The sequence below is a fragment of the Eschrichtius robustus genome, chromosome 3 (genome assembly GCF_028021215.1).
Source record: "Eschrichtius robustus isolate mEscRob2 chromosome 3, mEscRob2.pri, whole genome shotgun sequence".
In the NCBI taxonomy this organism is placed as follows: domain Eukaryota; kingdom Metazoa; phylum Chordata; class Mammalia; order Artiodactyla; family Eschrichtiidae; genus Eschrichtius; species Eschrichtius robustus.
The window spans coordinates 47,341,912-47,361,140 of NC_090826.1; positions in this window are offsets into that span (position 1 = coordinate 47,341,912).

A 19,229-nucleotide genomic window follows, 5' to 3' on the forward strand; every position below is an offset into this window, starting at 1 on the left:
AGAAAACCATAGGTCAAAAAGAGTCATGTACCAAAATGTTCATTGCAGCTCTATTTACAATAGCCAGGACATGGAAGCAACCTAAATGTCCATCGACAGATGAATGGATAAAGAAGATGTGGCACATATATACAATGGAATATTACTCAGCCATAAAAAGAAATGAAATGGAGGTATTTGTAATGAGGTGGATGGAGTTAGAGTCTGTCATACAGAGTGAAGTAAGTCAGAAAGAGAAAAACAAATACAGTATGCTAACACATATATACGGAATCTAAGGGGAAAAAAAAAAAAAAGGCCATGAAGAACCTAGTGGCAAGATGGGAATAAAGACACAGACCTACTAGAGAATGGACTTGAGGATATGGGGAGGGGGTGGGGTGAGATGTGACAGGGTAAGAGAGTGTCATGGACATATATACACTACCAAATGTAAAATAGATAACTAGTGGGAAGCAGCCGCATAGCACAGGGAGATCAGCTCGGTGCTTTGTGACCACCTAGAGGGGTGGGATGGGGAGGGTGGGAGGGAGGGAGATGCAAGAGGGAAGAGAAATGGGAACATATTGTATATGTATAACTGATTCACTTTGTTATAAAGCAGAAGCTAACACACCATTGTAAGGCAATTATACTTCAATAAAGATGTTAAAAAAAAAAAAAAAGAAAAAATAATGAAAAGAATTGAGGACACAGTCAGAGACCTCTGGGACAACACTAAACACACCAACATTCGAATTATAGGGGTCCCAGAAGAAGAAGAGAAAAAGAAAGGGACTGAGAAAATATTTGAAGAGATTATAGTTGAAAACTTCCCTAATATGGGAAATGAAAAAGTCAACCAAGTCCAGGAAATGCAGAGAGTCCCATACAGGATAAATCCAAGGAAAAACACGCCAGGACACATATTAATCAAACTACCAAAAATTAAATACAAAGAAAAAATATTAAAAGCAACAAGGGAAAAGCAACAATAACATACAAGGGAATCCCCATAAGGTTAACAGCTGATCTTTCAGCCAAAACTCTGCAAACCAGAAGGGAGTGGCAGGACATATTGAAAGTGATGAAAGGGAAAAAGCTACAACCAAGATTACTCTACCCAACAAGGATCTCATTCAGATTTGATGGAGAAATAAAAAACTTTACAAACAGCAAAAGCTAAGGGAATTCAGCACCACCAAACCAGCTTTACAACAAATGCTAAAGGAACTTCTCTAGGCAGGAAACACAAGAGAAGGAAAAGACCAACAGTAACAAACCTAAAACAATTAAGAATATGGTAATAGGAACATACATATCAATAATTTAAATGGAAATGGATTAAACGCTCCAACCAAAAGACATAGACTGGCTGAATGGATACAAAAACAAGACCTGTATATATGCTGTCTACAAGAGACACACTTCACACCTAGGGACACATACACACTGAAAGTGAGGGGATGGAAAAAGCATTTCCATGAAAATGGAAATCAAAAGAAAGCTGGAGTAGCAATTCTCATTTCGGAAATATAGACTTTAAAATAAAGACTGTTACAAGAGCCAAGGAAGGACAGTACAAAATGATCAAGGGATCAATCCAAGAAGAAGATATAACAATTGTAAATATTTATGCATCCAACATAGGAGCACCTCAATACATAAGGAAAATTCTAACAGCCATAAAAGGGGAAATCAACAGTAACACAGTAATAGTAGGGGAATTTTTTTGGAATAAATTTATTTATATTATTTATTTATTTTTGACTGCATTGGGTCTTCATTGCTGCACACAGGTTTTCTCTAGTTGCAGCAAGCTGGGGTAACTCTTCATTGCAGTGAGTGGGCTTCTCCTTGCTGTGGCTTCTCTTGTTGCAAAACACAGGCTCTAGGTGAGTGGGCTTCAGTAGTTGTGTCATATGGGATCAGTAGTTGTGGCTCACAGGGTCTAGAGCAGAGGCTCAGTAGTTGTGGTGCACAGGCTTAGTTGCTCCACGGCATGTGGGATTTCCTGAACAAGGGCTCGAACCCATATCCCCTGCATTGGCAGGTGAATTCTTAACCACTGCACCACCAGGGAAGCCCAATAGTAGGGGATTTTAACACCCCACTTCCAACAGCGGACAGATCGTCCAAAATGAAAATAAATAAGGAAACAAAAGCTTTAAATGACACATTAAACAAGGTGGACTTAATTGATATTTGTAGGATATTCCATCCAAAAACAACAGAATACACTTTCTTTCCAAGTCCTCAGGAACATTCTCCAGGATAGATCATTTCTTGGGTCACAAATCAAGGCTTGGTAAATTTAAGAAGATTGAAATCTTCTTAAATTTATAAAGTATCAAGTATCTTTTCCAACCACAAGGCTATGAGAATAGAGATCAATTACAGGAAAAAAACTGTAAAAATTAAAACACATGGAGGCTAAACAATATGCTAAGTACTAAATAACCAAGAGATCACTGAAGAAATCAAAGAGGAAATTAAAAAATACCTAGAAACAAATGACAATGAAAACATGATGACCCAAAACCTATGGGATGTAGCAAAAGCAGTTCTAAGAGGGAAGTTTATAGCAATACAATCCTACCTCAAGAAACAAGAAACATCTCAAATAAACAACCTAACATTAAACCTAAAGCAATTAGAGAAAGAAGAACAAAAAAAACCCAAAGTTAGCAGAAGTAATGAAATCATAAAAATCAGATCAGAAATAAATTAAAAAGAAATGAAGGAATGATAGCAAAGATCAATAAAACTAAAAGCTGGTTCTTTGAGAAGATAAACAAAATTGATAAACCATTAGCCAGACTCATCAAGAAAAAAGGGAGAAGACACAAATCAACAGAATTACAAATGAGAAAGGAGAAGTAACAACTGACAATGCAGAAATACAAAGGATCGAGAGAGATTGCTACAAGCAACTATATGCCAATAAAATGGACAGCCTGGAAGAAACGGAGAAATTCTTAGAAAAACACAACCTTCGGATCCTGAACCAGGAAGAAATAGAAAATATAAAACAGACCAATCACAAGCACTGAAATTGAAACTGTGATTAAAAATCTTCCAACAAACAAAGGCCAAGGACAAGATAGTTTCACAGGCGAATACTATCAAAAAATTAGAGAAGAGCTAACACCTATCCTTCTCAAATTCTTCCAAAATATAGCAAAGGGAGGAACACTCCCAAACTCATTCTTTGAGGCCACCATCAGCCTGATACTAAAACCAGACAAAGATGTCACAAAAAAAGAAAATTACAGACCAATATCACTGATGAACATAGATGAAAAATCCTCAGCAAAATACTAGCAAAAAGAATCAAACAGCACATTAAACAGATCATACACCATGATCAAGTGGGGTTTATCCCAGGAATGCAAGAATTCTTCAATATACACAAATCAATCAATATGATACACCATATCAACAAACTGAAGGATAAAAACCATATGATAATCTCAATAGATGCAGAAAAATCTTTCGACAAATTTCAACACACATTTATGGTAAAAACTCTCCAGAAAGTAGGCATAGAGGGAACTTACCTCAACATAATAAAGGCCATGTATGACAAACCCACAGCCAACATCATTCTCAATGGTGAAAAACTGAAACCATTTCCACTAACATCAGGAACAAGACAAGGTTGCCATTTCTCACCACTATTATTCAACATAGTCTTGGAAGTTTTAGCCACAGCAATCAGAGAGGAAAAAGAAATAAAAGGAATCCAAATCGGAAAAAAATTAAAACTGTCACTGTTTGCAAATGACATGAAATGATACATAGAGAATCCTAAAGATGCCACCAGAAAACTGCTAGAACTAATCAATGAATTTGGTAAAGTAGCAGGATACAAAATTAATGCACAGAAATCTCTTGCATTCCTATACACTAACAATGAAAAATATGAAAGAGAAATTAAGGAAACACTTCAATTTACCATTGCAACAAAAAGAATAAAATACCTAGGAATAAACTTAACTAAGCAGACAAAAGACCTGTATGCAGAAAACTATAAGACACTGATGAAAGAAATTAAAGATGATACCAAGAGATGGAGAGATATACCATGTTCTTGTATTGGAAGAATCAACATTGTGAAAAAGACTGTACTACCCAAAGCAATCTACAGATTCAATGCAATCCCTATCAAACTACCAACGGCATTTTTCACAGAACTAGAACAAAAAATTTCACAATTTGTATGGAAATACAAAAGACCCCGAAGAGCTAAAGCAATCTTGAGAAAGAAAAGCGGAATTGGAGGAATCAGGCTCCCTGACTTCAAGCTATACCACAAAGCTACAGTAATCAAGACAGTATGGTACTGGCACAAAAACAGAAATATAGATCAATGGAACAGGATAGAAAGCCCAGAGATAAACACATGCACATATGGTCACCTTCTCTTTGATAAAGGAGGGAAAAGTATACAATGGAGAAAAGACAGCCTCTTCAATAGGTGGTGCTGGGAAACTGGACAGCTAAATGTAAAAGAATGAAATTAGAACACTCCCTAACACCATACACAAAAATAAACTCAAAATTGATCAAAGACCTAAATGTAAGGCTAGACACTATACAACTCTTAGAGGATAACATAGGCAGAACACTCTATGTCATAAATCACAGCAAGATCCTTTTTGACCCACCTCCTAGAGTAATGGAAATAAAATAAAAAAATAAACAAATGGGACCTAATGAAACTTCAAAGCTTTTGCACAGCAAAGGAAACTATAAACAAGATGAAAAGACAACCCTCAGAATGGGAGAAAACATTTGTAAACAAAGAGACTGACAAAGGATTAATCTATAAAATATACATGCAGCTCATGCAGCTCAATATCAAAAAAACAAACAATCCAATCCAAAAATGGGCAGAAGACCTAAACAGACATTTCCCCGAAGAAGATATACAGATTGCCAACAAACACATGAAAGGATGCTCAACATCACTAATAATTAGAGAAATGCAAATCAAAACTACAGTGAGGTATCACCTCATACCGGTCAGAATGCCATCATCAAAAAACCTTCAAACAATAAATTCTGGAGAGGGTGTGGAAAAAAGGGAACCCTCTTGCACTGTAGGTGGGAATGTAAATTGATACAACCACTATGGAGAACAGTATCGAGCCTCCTTAAAAACCTAAAAATAGAACTACCATATGACCCAGCCATCCCACTACTGGGCATATACCCTGAGAAAACCATAATTTAAAAATTGTCATGTACCACAATATTCACTGCAGCACTATTTACAATAGCAGGACATGGAAGCAACCTAAATGTCCATCGACAGATGAATGGATAAAGGAGATGTGACACATATATACAATGGAATATTACTCAGCCATGAAAAGAAACGAAATAGAGTTATTTGTCATGAAGTGGATGGACCTAGAATCTGTCATACAGAATGAAGTAAGTCAGAAAGAGAAAAAGAATACCATATGCTAACACATATATATGGAATCTAAAAAAAAGAAAAATGGATCTGAAGAGCCTAGGGGCAAGACAGTAATAAAGACTCAGACGTAGAGAATGGACTCGAGGACACGGGGAGGGGGAAGGGTAAGCTGGGACGAAGTGAGAGAGTGCCATGGACATATATACACTACCAAATGTAAAATAGATAGCTAGTGGGAAGCAGCTGCATAGCACAGGAAGATCAGCTCGGTGCTTTGTGACCACCTAGAGGGGTGGGATAGGGAGGGAGGTGGAAGAGGGAGGGTATATAGGGATATATGTATACATATAGCTGATTCACTTTGTTATACAGCAGAAACTAACACAACAATTTAAAGCAATTATACTCCAGTAAAGAAGTTAAAAAAGTAATTCAACTGAGTAAAGATATTATTGGCTGTATTTAATGATTCATGCATCAGGCTACATCCAATCTAGCAGATAGAAAGGAGCTCCAAGGAACTGTACAAAATGAAAGACTTTCATAATTAGAAGGAGCAGAAATAAGGAAGCCATACTAGGCCAAAAACAGATTATTTATTGCAAGATTAGTTTTCTTTAGGGGATAGCAGAGGTCTATCAGGCAGATTACCTAAATAGTGCTGATCAGGTGAATCCTGATTGACTGGTTTAAGATTCCATTTCTGGGAGAGTCAAAACTGTAATTAAGTCTTGGTTTGGTGGCCTGCAGCTTCACATAAGCTACTCCATTTTGGGCATGGTGCTTTATTTTTAACAATTCTTTCCTGAGTCATGCCTTTGATGTTGTATCTAAATAATAGCTTTTGAAATTTAGTTTTAAATCCTCTTTACAAGGGTGAAAATCTTCTTTAGACAACATTGAATACAGAAATGATGATTTAACTAAGAATATTTGAAAGTCTTCAACATATCCTATATATGTCCTATAGGATTATATATCCTGTAAAAGTAAAAGACAAAACTAAAACAAATTCTACAGAAGAATTATTTATGATATATTGGATAAAAAATGTCCAGCAAGGTGGATTTTTTTTTAAAAGTGCACACAAATACTAAGAATATAAATACAAATAAGTCCATGTCCAGATACGTCAAAGATAAAAAAAAAAATCTTTAAAGCCAACAGAGTAAACAAATAGAAAGATTACCTACAAAAATGGCAATCATTCTGATAGCAGACTTCTCATCAACAAGAACAAAGACAATGGAGTAATATCTTCAGCATGCTGAAGGAAAACAGTCTTAAAATAAGATACACATAAGATGCAAAATCATTATTCAAAAGTAATGAGGAAAAAAATAATTCCAGGCATACAAAGGTTAAGATCTTTACTAAAAGAAGTGGTAAAAACTATAGTTCAGCAAGAAGAAACGATTTATACTAGGAATATGAAAATAGTATAACAAAATATTGATGAGACTTTTTTGGGAAAAACACATAGACAAAATAAGTCCAGCAGTTGTCTCAAAATTAATTTGTAAATATATTATGATACTGATTAAAAATTTCATAGTTTTTTAAAAAAATGAAATTTGGCAAGATGACAATAAAATCCAGATGGGAGAATAAGAACAGAGGATAGCCAAGATAATTTGAAGAAGAAGAAGAAGAATGTGATTGCACTTGTCCTACCAGCTATTAAGAAATATTTTACTTCTCTCCTTCCAATTTGAATATCATTTTTTTTTTTTTTTTGTCTGATCGCTGTGGCTAGGACTTCCAATACTATGTTGAATAGAAGTGCTGAGAGTAGACATCCTTGTCTGGTTCCTGAATTTAGCAGGAAGGGTTTCAGCTTTTCACTATTGAGTATTATGTTGGCTGTGGGTTTGTTGTAAATAGCTTTTATTATGTTGAGATATGTTCCCTCTAATCCACTTTGGTGAGAGTTTTTATCATGAATTTATATTAAATTTTATCAAATGTTTTTCTGCATCTATTGAGATGATCATGTGGTTTTTGTCTTTCATTTTGTTAATGTGGTATATCATATTAATTGGTTTGTGTATGTTGAACCATCTTTGCCACACTGGAATGGATCCAACTTGATCATGGTGTATGATCATTTTTACATATTGTTAGATTCAGTTTGCTAATATTTTGTTGAGGATTTTTACATTTATATTCATCAAAAATACTGGCCTGTAATTTTCTTTTTTGTAGTGTCTTTGTCTGGTTTTGGTATCAGGGTAATAGTGGTTTCATAGAATAAATTTGAGAGTATTCCCTCCTCTTTAATCTTTTGGAATAGTTTGAGAAGGATAGGTATAAATTCTCCTCTGTATGTTTGGTAGAATTTCTCAGTGAAACCATCTGGTCCTAGACTTTTGTTTGCAGGGAGTTTTGTTTTTGTTTTATTACAGATCCTATTTCATTTCTAGTGATTGGTCAATTCAAATTGTCTGTTTCTTTTTGACTCAATTTTGGCAGGCAGCATGTTCCTAGAAACTTGTCCATTTCTTCTAGCTTGTCTCATTCATTGGCATATAACTGTTCATAGTATTATCTTATGATTTTTTGGTATTTCTTCAATATCAGTTGTTTTTTCTCCTCTTTCATTTCTTATTTTGTTTATCTGGGTCCTCTCTCTCTTTTCTTCTTGGTGACCCTGAGTAAAGTTTTGTCAATTTTGTTTATCTTTTCAAAAACTAATTCTTGGTTTTATTGATCTTTTCTATTGATTTTTGAAGGGAAGAGGTAAGATTGTCATTATTTGTGATGATATGATACTCTATATAGAGAACCCTAAAGATTCCACAGAAAATCTATTAGAACTAATAAATGAGTTCAGCAAGGTAGCAGGATACAAGATTAATATACAGAAATCTGTTGCATTTCTTTAAAGAAACAATGAAGTATCTGAAAAAGAAAGTAACAAAACAATCTCATTTAAAATTGTATCAAAAAATAGAATACCTAGGAATAAATTTAACCAAGGAGGTTAAAGACCTATATGCTGAAAACTATAAAACATTGATAAAACATTGAAAACTATAAAACATTGATAGAGGAAATTGAAAATGATTCAAACAAATAGAAAGATACCCCATGATCTTGGATTGGCAGAATTAATATTGTTAGAATGGCCATAGTATCCAAAGCAATCTACAGACTTAATGAGATCCCTATCAAAATACTAATGACATTCTTCACAGAACTAGAACAAATAATCCTAAAATTTATATGGAACCACAAAAGACCCAGAATTGCCAAAACAATCCTGAGGAAAAAGAACAAAGCTGGAGGCTTAACCCTTTCATATTTCAGACAATACTACAAAGCTACAGTAATCAAAGCAGCTTGGTTTTGGCACAAAAACAGACATATAGATCAATGGAACAGAATAGAGAGCCCAGAAATAAACCCACACATCTATGGTCAATTAAACTATGACAAAGGAGGCAAGAATATACAATGGAAAAAAGACAGTCTCTTCAACAAGTGGTATTGGGAAAGCTGGACAGCTACACGTAAATCAATGAAATTAGAACATTCCCTCACACCATATAAAAGAATAAGCTCAAAATGATATAAAGATCTAAATATAGTACATGACACCATAAAACTCTTAGAAGAGAACTTAGGAAAAACATTCTCTGACATAAATTGTCCAATACTTTCTTAGGTCAGTCTTGCAAAGCAAAAGAAATAAAAGAAAAGAAAAACCAAATGGGACCTAATCAAACTTCAAAGCTTTTGCACAGTAAGGGAAACAATCAACAAAATGAAAAGACAACCTGTAGAATAGAAGAAGATATTTGCAAATGATACAACCAACAATGGATTAACCTCCAAACTATACAAACAGCTCATACAACTCAATATCGAAAAAACAAACAACCCAATCAAAGATGGGTAGAACACCTAAATAGATATTTTTTCAAAGAAGACATACAGATGGACAATAGGCACATGACAAGATGCTCAACATTGCTAATTATTAGATAAATGCAAATCAAAACCACAATGAGTACCACTTTACACCAGTCAGAATGGCTATCATTAAAAAGTCTACAATTACCCGTGAAGTGGTATAGTAATATTTGAAAGTGGACTTAGATTAGTTGTAAATGTATATTTTAAACTCTAGGGCAACCACTAAAAAAAGTACAAAAAGTACAAAAAGAAGTATGATTGATATGCTAAGAAAGGAGAGAGAATAAAATCACATAAAATGCTCAATTAAAACCACAAAAGGCAGAAAAAGTTTGGAAGACAAGAATAGGAAAAAAGGGGACTTCCCTGGTGGTCCAGTGATTAAGAATCCGCCTTCCAGTGCAGGGGACGTGGGTTCGATCCCTGGTCAGGGAACTAGGATCCCACACGTTGCAGGGCAACTAAGCCCACGCACCACAACCACTGAGCCCATGCACCACAACTAGAGAGAAGCCCACGTGCCACAACAAAGAGCCCGCGTGCTGCAACTGAGATCCGACACAGCCAAAAGATAAAAATAAATTAAAAATAAATAAATATTTTAAAAAATAGGAACAAAGAACAGGCCAACAAATAGAAAACAGAACAAATATAGTAGATATTAATCCAACTATATCAATAATCACTTTAAACATGAAAGGTCTAAATATGCCAATTAAAAGACAGAGATTGTCAGAGTAAATCCAAAAACAAGATCCAAAATACTTTGTCTATAAGAAACCCATTTTAAATATAAATAAATATATAGATTAGAAGTAAAGGGATGAAGAAAGATATACCATACTAACATCAATAAAAAAAAAAAAGTATATTTCACTTAGAGCAGACTTCAGATCCAGGAAAGTTATCAGGGATAAAGAGGGGCATTATATAATGATAAAGGAGTTAATACACCAAGAAGACTTAACAATCTTAATGTGTATGTGCCTAACAACAGAGCATCAAAATACATGAGGCAAAAAAAGAATTGCATGGACAATGAATCCATTGATGAATCTACTATAATAGTTAGAGACTTTAATACTCCTCTGTTAGAAAGGGACAGATCCTGCAGACAGAAAATTAGTAAGAAAATAGCTGAACTCAACAGCATCATCAATCAACTGGATATGTGCCCTTTCCTATAACCAACAATGAACAAGTGGAATTTGAAATTAAAAACACAATACCATTTACATTAACAAAAAAATGAAATAGGTATAAATCTAATAAAATATATACAAGATAAAAATAAGAAAAACTACAAAACTGATGAAAGAAATTAAACAACTAAATAAATGGAGATATTCCATGTTCACAGATGGAAAGACTCAATATTGTCAAGACGTCAGTTCTTCCCAACTTGATCGATGCAATCCCAATCAAAATCCCAGCAACTTATTTGTCAATATTGACAAACTAACTCTAAACTTTATATGGAGAAGTAAAAGACCCAGAATAGCAAACCCAGTATTGAAGGAGAACTGACACGACTTGACTTCAGGACTTACTTACTATAAAACTACAGTAATCAAGACAGCGTGGCATTGGCCAAGAAAACAGACAAATAGATCAATGGAACAGAATAGAGAGTCCAGAAATAGACCCACATCAACAAAGTCAATTGATCTTTGACAAAGAGGCAAAGGCAGTACGATGGAGCAAAGATAGACTTTTCAACAAATGGTGCTTGAACAACTGAACATCCAAATGCAAAATAACGAACCTAGACACAGACCTTACATCTTTCACAAAAATTAAGTCAAAATGGATAACAGACCTAAATATAAAACTCCTAGAAGATAACCTAGATGAGAAAACCTAGATGACCTTGGGTTTCACAATGACTTTTTAGATACAACATCAGAGTCATGATCCATGAAAGAAATAACTGATAAGCTGGACTTCATTAAAATTTAAAACTTCTGCTCTGCAAAGGACAATGCCAAGAGAAAAAGAAGACCAGCCACAGACTGGAGAGAATATTTGCAAAAGATACATTTGATAAAGGACAGTTATCCAAAATATACAAAGAAATCTTAAAACCCAACAATAAGAAAACAAACAACTCAATTAAAAAATGGGGCAAACACCTCAACAGACACCTCACCTAACAAGATATACAGATGGCAAGTAAGCATATAAAAAGATGTTTAATATCACGTTATGAGAGAACTGCAAATTAAAACAATGAGATATCACAGTATACTGGTTAGGATGGCCAAAATCCCAAACACTGACCACACCAAATGCTGATGAGGATGTGGAGCAACAGGAACTCTCATTCACTGCTGGTGGGAATGCAAAAGGGCACAGCCACTTTGGGAGACAATTTGGCAGTTTCTTACTATACTAAACATACTCTTACCATATGGTCCAGGATTCATGTTCCTTGGTATTTACCCAAATGAACTGAAAATATATGTCTACACAAAACCCTGCATACGAATGTTTACAGCAGCTTTATTCAAAATTGCCAAAACTCAGAAGCAACCAACATGCCCCTCAGTAGGTTAACAGATAAATAAACTGTGGACATCCAAACAACAGAATACTATTCAGCACAAAAAAGTAATGAGCTATCAAGCCATGAAAAGACATGGAGAAACCTTAAGGACATATTACTAAGTAAAAGAAACCAATCTGAAAAGGTTACATACTTTATGATTCCAACTCTATGACATTCTGGAAAAGGTAAAACTAAGGAGATAGCAAAAGATCAGTGGTTGCCAAGGAGTGGGGGGAGAGAGGGATGAACAGCAGCACAGAGGATTTTAGGGCAGTGAAACTATTCCATATAATACTATAAGGGTAGATAAATATCATTATACATTTGTCCAAACTCATAGAATGCACAGCACAAAGAGAGAAACCTAATGTAAACATGGGCTTTGGGTGAATGTGATGTGTCAATTTAGGTTCATCAATTATAATAAATGTTCCACTCTGGTGATGGGGAGGTTGTGCATGTGTGGGGACAAGGAGGGGTATGTGGGAACTCCGTACTTTCAGCTCAATTTTGCTATGAACCTAGAACTTCTCTAAGAATAAAGTTTATTAATTAAAAAAAAAAATGTCTACAAATAATAAATCCTGGAGAGGGTGTGGGGAAAAGGGAACCCTCTGACACCGTTGTTAGGAATGTAAATTGGTGCGGCCACTATGGAAAACAGCATGGAGGTTCCTCAAAAAACTAAAAATAGAGCTACCATATGATCCAGCACTCCCACTCCTGGGCATATATCCCCAAAAGATGAAAACTCTAATTCAACAAGATACATGCACCCCAATGTTCATGGCAACACTATTTACAATAGCCAAGGCATGGAAACGATCCAAGTGCCCATCAACAAATGATTGGTTTAAGATTTTATATATATATATATATATATATATATATATATATATATGTACACACACACACACACACACATACACATACACAGTGGCATATTACTCAGCCATAAAAAAGAATGAAATTCTGCCATTTTTAGCAATGTGGATGGACCTAGAGATTATCATACTAAGTGAAGTAAGTCAGACAGAGAAAGACAAATATTATATGATATCACGTATATGTAGAATCTAAAAAATAATACAAGTGAATCTAGATGTAAAACAGAAACAGACTCACAGACATGGAAAACAAATTTATGGTTACCAAAGAGGAAAGGGAGGGGGGAGGAATAAATTAGGAGTATGGGATTAACAGATACAAACTACTACACATAAAATAGATAAGCAAAAAGGATTTACTATATAGCACAGAGAATTATATTCAATAACTTGTAATAACCTATAATGAAAAATAATGTGAATGTACATATTATATATATATATAAATCACTTTGTTGTTGACATGAATCTAATACAATATTGTAAATCAACTCTATTTTAATTTTAAAAAGACATATTTTAAAGCCATAGCCATTAAAACTGTGGAATATGCCCAGAAATAGACAAGTATAGCCATGGAACAAAGCTCAGAAGCAGATCCAATAATTGATGGGAACTACATATGTAACATAGATGCTGTCTCATGTCAGTGGAGGAAGAATGAATATATTTGTTGTGTTTTTCTTTGCATATACATTTGAACTTGGAGGAACAAAATAGGAAGTCTTAATCTTGTCATAGATCAAGCTATCATTTCTTATCAATATTTAAGAATAATATGACATATTGATAACTGTTTCTCTCATTCCTTGTTTTATCTCTCACTTGATTGGAAACTCAGAAATCAGGGAGAAAGGTATTAACTGTAATTAAGTATTAACTTAATCTTAAAATCTTATCTGTAAAATGAGGATAATAGTATTACTACTTCAACAAGTGCTGTGAGATTTAAATGAGTTAATGCATGTTAAATGCTGAGAGCAATCCTAGCTCAATAAATGTTCACTATTATAATTATCACACCACACTCCCTTGCTTATCAGACTATTTTGTTGGTGGTGCAAAAAATCCTGGTCAGATTTTATGGACCCAAGTCATTTCATCACTTACAAATGATTAGAATAAGATGTAGATATCATTGTAACCCATATCCTTACCTATCACCAGCTTAATGTATTTCAAGACATGAAGGTGGGACCACTTTAACCCTAACTTATCTAGACAATGTAACAAATTTCATGACGGGGCCACTGTGCCCATTATGGTCAACAAATTTCTTTCCTGGTTCTGTGCTCCAAGTCACATATCCACATTAAGCTATACATAATTATTTTCCATCCATACGTGGTATTTAGACCAAAACATAAAATGTCCTTCCCACATTTGTCATTTTATTGAGCTGCATATATTTTCCCCCCAGCTTATTTTATACTTTTGGAAATAATTTGCATTATTCCATTTATCACATTATTTCATTCTACATCATTAGGAATAAAGAAGTAACTGGGACCCTCTGAGAATCAATGGAAATAAATTAATTTGACACTTCCTTTCTCACTGAAGGTCAGGATTGTTGTGATGTATCTATTAGCTATCATCTTGATGCCTGGGAGCAAGCACGGGCTTGAGAGCATTATTTGTGTTGGCTTATATTTCACTGCATTATACTTTGTGTACTATACTGTGCTTTGTTTCCTTAGCAACATCAATGCTTTCTGTTTTCAAAAGCAACACATTCAGTATTCTTAGGAGGACCATATTCTTGGATAGTACATTCTTAACAAGTGAACTGATTGGAAATTGATCACAGAGTATATCCAATTATATATATTTTTTAGTGTCTGATATGTCTATTAAATAGGTTACAAAGATACATAAAACATAGTCTCTCACCTTGGGTGTCACAGAAATCTCGAGAGAGCTAGAAAAAATAGAAATTTGTTCAAGGTATACATTCAGTACAGGGAAGAAAGTGAGTTAGTTTTCAAGGGACATCGGGCAAGGCTTCACAGAGAATTCTCAGCTGATAATAGGGTTTTAAAGGATGAATACAAATTCCTTAACCAGACAGAGTCAAAAAAGACAACATGTTCAAAACTATTGAATTATGAAATAATATACTGTTTCTCAAGATTAAAAGACTGTACACATATTCACTAAAACTATTACTGACTATAAACACAAATGTGTACATTTAAAATATAAATATTTTATGCTGGTCAACTTGCTGCATAAAAAAATTACCTCAAAACTCAATGGCTTAAAACAACAGTAATTTATTATTGCTCATGTGTCTGCAAGTCCACTGGAGGTCTGCTGACAACCGATCTGGGCTGGGCTCAGGTAGGGCAACTCTGCTCTATGTGCTTCTCAACCTCCTCCTGTGACCAGTGTGCTACCTGAGCATGACCTCGTGGTAATGGCAGACATGTAAGAGGGCAAGAGGAAACACTGAAGTTTCTTAAAACCTAAGCACAGTACTATTTCCACCTTCTGTTATTGTCCCAAGCAAGTTACAGGGCCAAATCTCAAGTCAAGTGTCAGTGAAGTACACTCCACCCATGATGAAGCGATGGCAAGGTTGTACATGCTGGGATGGGTGAAGAATCAAGGTTATTAATAGAGTCTACTTTATACCTCCAGCAAGGATTTGCTGTAGCCTGCAACAAAAGGCATAGAAGGAGGTCTGCTACTAAAAGACCTGTCTAAATAGACCCCTTACAATAGAAACCCCAGGCCAAGGGAAACTTATAATCAGGTATGGGCATGAGTTCTGAGATTCCTGACAGTCAAAAGGAAAAAGAAAGAGGGAAAATAAAATTTTCTTGGCAAAAGGGCAAAAGGAAAAATATGTCTGAGAAGGAAGAACATTAATTTGTGATAGAAACTAAGTACGTACACATATATTGAACTCACCAGCACATTTACTATACATGCATGCATTCCCAAACATTGTGTGGTTAGAAAATGTGCTATTATGTATAACAATATACATTCCTAATCTAAATAATCTTGTATGAGTCCATCATTCATTCTTTATCTCTCTCTCTCTCTTCTTCCCCCCAACTCTTGCAAATATGGCATAGCCTTTGTGTATAGGGTCCGTTTTAACTGTAAGGAACAGACTATCCTTTTTACCTCTAAAGAATCCCCTATTTTTCAGCCAGGAGAGAGCAGACAAAAATAACAGGCAGATTTTTTTCCATCTCCAGTGTCTGACTGGATGACAAAGAAGTCTGTTACTTTAGCCAAGTTGTCTGCCAACATTTCATTTTCTTCACGTGTTGTTTGTTGCCTGGTCGCAAGGAAAAAGCAAAACAAAACAATCTTCAGCAAAATCTGGACCTTTTAGTCCCCACTTAATAAATATTTGAGTCAATATATTGCTTCACATCCTTTGTGGGTTGGTATGAAAACCTGTTTTGCTATCTTATACAGAAACAAACAAATATATGCCTTTGAGCTGATATCTGAAACAATGGTGATGCCCTGTGTGTGTGTATACTGTGTGTGTGTATACTGTGTAAACTTTCTCAAACAAGTGGCAACATGGTGAGGTTGAAAGGTTTTTGTCTGTGACAGTCTCTGATTTTATTGCAGTTACTTACTCTCTGTGAACCTGAAACATCAGTTAATATATTTGAATCTTAATTCCTTTATTTGTAAAAGTGACAACAATAATATCTACCTCAAAGCATGGTTATGAGGATTAACATTGAGACCGTGTGTGTGTGTGCGTGTGTCTGCCGGGATGAAAGTTGTAGCATGTGTTGAGTATTTAGCAAATGTTTGACACCTTTCCCATATGAAGTCAGAAGAACTATGCCTTATTCATTCACTAAGCACATGACATGTGATGTATCAAACAGATTAACTTAAACAAAGAAAATAAGAAAACTGAGCTATGAAATAATCAAGTACATTTCCAGTAGTCACACAGAGGAGACTCAAGACTAGAAACTACATTTCCTGGTTCTCAGACCATTGTTGTTCCATTGTTATACTTTCCATTCATTCATTCACTCATCCGTTGTACGTTTGCACCCACTCTGTACTAAACACTCTGCTAGACACTGTACATTTAAATAAGTAAAAGAGACTTACCCTCAACTAGCTTACAGTCTATAAGGCTACAAAAAGAGAAAAACAATTATATTACCCTGTAATAAAGCTTATAACAGAGGATTTGCTAAGAGATCAAGGAGAAAAGAACTAAAGTGATTTTGAGAAAATACCTGTGTCCATGGTTCTCTTTCTGAGAACTTCTTATAAACCTCTAGTTCTGTTGGGACCTGGCTGTTAATAAATGACACATCTTTCAAAAAGGTTAAACTGACAATTGTCTGAAAGAGTATTTTGTATGTTAAATCTATAGCAGTAAGTTTAAGACAAAATTAGAATGAATGGAACATTAAAAATTTGATATTTCCTATTAACTGGAATCTTTGATAAGAAAAAGATACTGTCATACCAAATCTGTAGACACTCTGTCCCTACTTTAACTGTTGTCTCCCTTCTACCTTCCCCAATCCCACCATCCCTTCAGCTGACCTCTGCCCACTTATTCTTGATGGCTGAATTTAGGTGTAACCTCTTCTAGCTCTTGTGGGACTTTAATTATCTATTTGGTTATCTTCAAAGATGTTTTGCATCTGAAATAATTGTAATCAAGTCTACCATGTACAGTTGTTTAGACTTCATACTACACATTGTAATCTATGTGAATGGCACCCCCTGATATTGTGAAGCATACAACCTACACAGCTATACCAGGCGTCCCTAAATGAAATCAAGCAGAGAAATTTCCTCTTCTCTCAAGTGCCTCTCTAATTTTATCAAACTCTTTTTAAAAAGTAACTATTGAGATTTTTGAAAATTGAAGTATAGTTAATTTACAATGTTGTGTTAGTTTCAAGTGTACAGCAAAGTGATTCAGTCACATATACATATATATTCTTTTTAAGATTCTTTTCCATTATAGGCTATTACAAGATATTCAGTATAGTTCCCTGTGCTACACAGTAGGTCCCTGTAGGTTATCTATTTTATATATAGTAGTGTGTATATGTTAATTCCAAACTCCTAATTTATCCCCCCCACCCCCTGCTATCCCCTTTGGCAGCCATAAGTTTGTTTTCTATGTCTGTGAGTCTATTTCTGTTTTGTAAATAAGTTCATTTGTATCACTTTTTTAGGTTCCACATATAAATTATATCATAAGATATTTGTCTTTCTCTGCCAGACTTACTTCACTTAATATGACTATCTCTAGGTACATCCATATTGCTGCAAATGGCATTATTTCATTCTTTTTTACGGCTGAATAATATTCCACTGTGTATATATACCACATATTCTTTATCCATTCATTTGTTGATGGTCATTTAGGTTGCTTCCATGTCCTGGCTATTGTAAATAGTGCTGCTATGAAAATTGGGGTGCATGTGTCTTTTCAAATTAGAGTTTTCTTCAGATATATGTTCAGGAGTGGGATTGCAGGATCATATGGTAACTCTATTTTTATTTTTTAAACTACTGAAAATGCACACTGTAAGAAATAAATTCATGCAAAATAAACAAGTATACATCTCTCTCATCCTCTACTTTTCTGAGCTCCTCCCCAGAGGTAATCACTATTAACTATTTCTTATTTCTCTTTCTCCCCTGTACAGTGTTAAGTTTTAGTAGTAATTAACCTTTGAAATATCCTCACTTTCATGTCATTTACAAGTTACTTATTACATCCCCATTAAGACCACTCTCCTGACTCCAGACAAACCTATCCACCTTCCACATTTCTTGTGTCTCAAAGCACTTAAAACTTACATCCAAAAACAAATCCATGATCTTTCCCTGCAAGCTTTTATCCTCTTCCAGTGCTCCCTAGCTCAGTGAATTCACTACCATCTACCCGATTAAACAAGTCAGAAACCTAGGAGCCATCTCAGACACTTTCTTCTTCCTCACTCTGACATCCTTCCCATCCTCCAAGTTCTGTCAGTTTTACCTTTTCCCTTTCTCCTCAACTTATCTCTCTACTTACACCACCACCACCAATCCAGCTACCATTATTTCTTATCTGAACTATTGTTATAACTTTGTTACTCATACACTGATATCCAATATCTTACCCTGATTCATTATACACACTGCAGTCTGAAAGATCTTCTGGAAATGCAAATTCAGTATGTCACCTCCCTTCTTAAAAACCTTTGCATGTCCTCCCATTGTTTGTAGCACAGCCTAGGAGACCCTGTGTGATCTGACCCCTTCCGATCCTCCTAACCACATCTTCCCAACACTCACTGTTTCAGTCTTCTCATTTTAGTTACTCTGTTCCTTTTTCAATTTGCTGCTTCTTATTAAAATTATGTACCAGATTATTAGTCTTGGTAACAAGTTTCAATGAAGACTGATAAGCAAGGCTTCCTGTCTCTCCTCTCATCCAGGGATTCCCACTTGGTCTCCT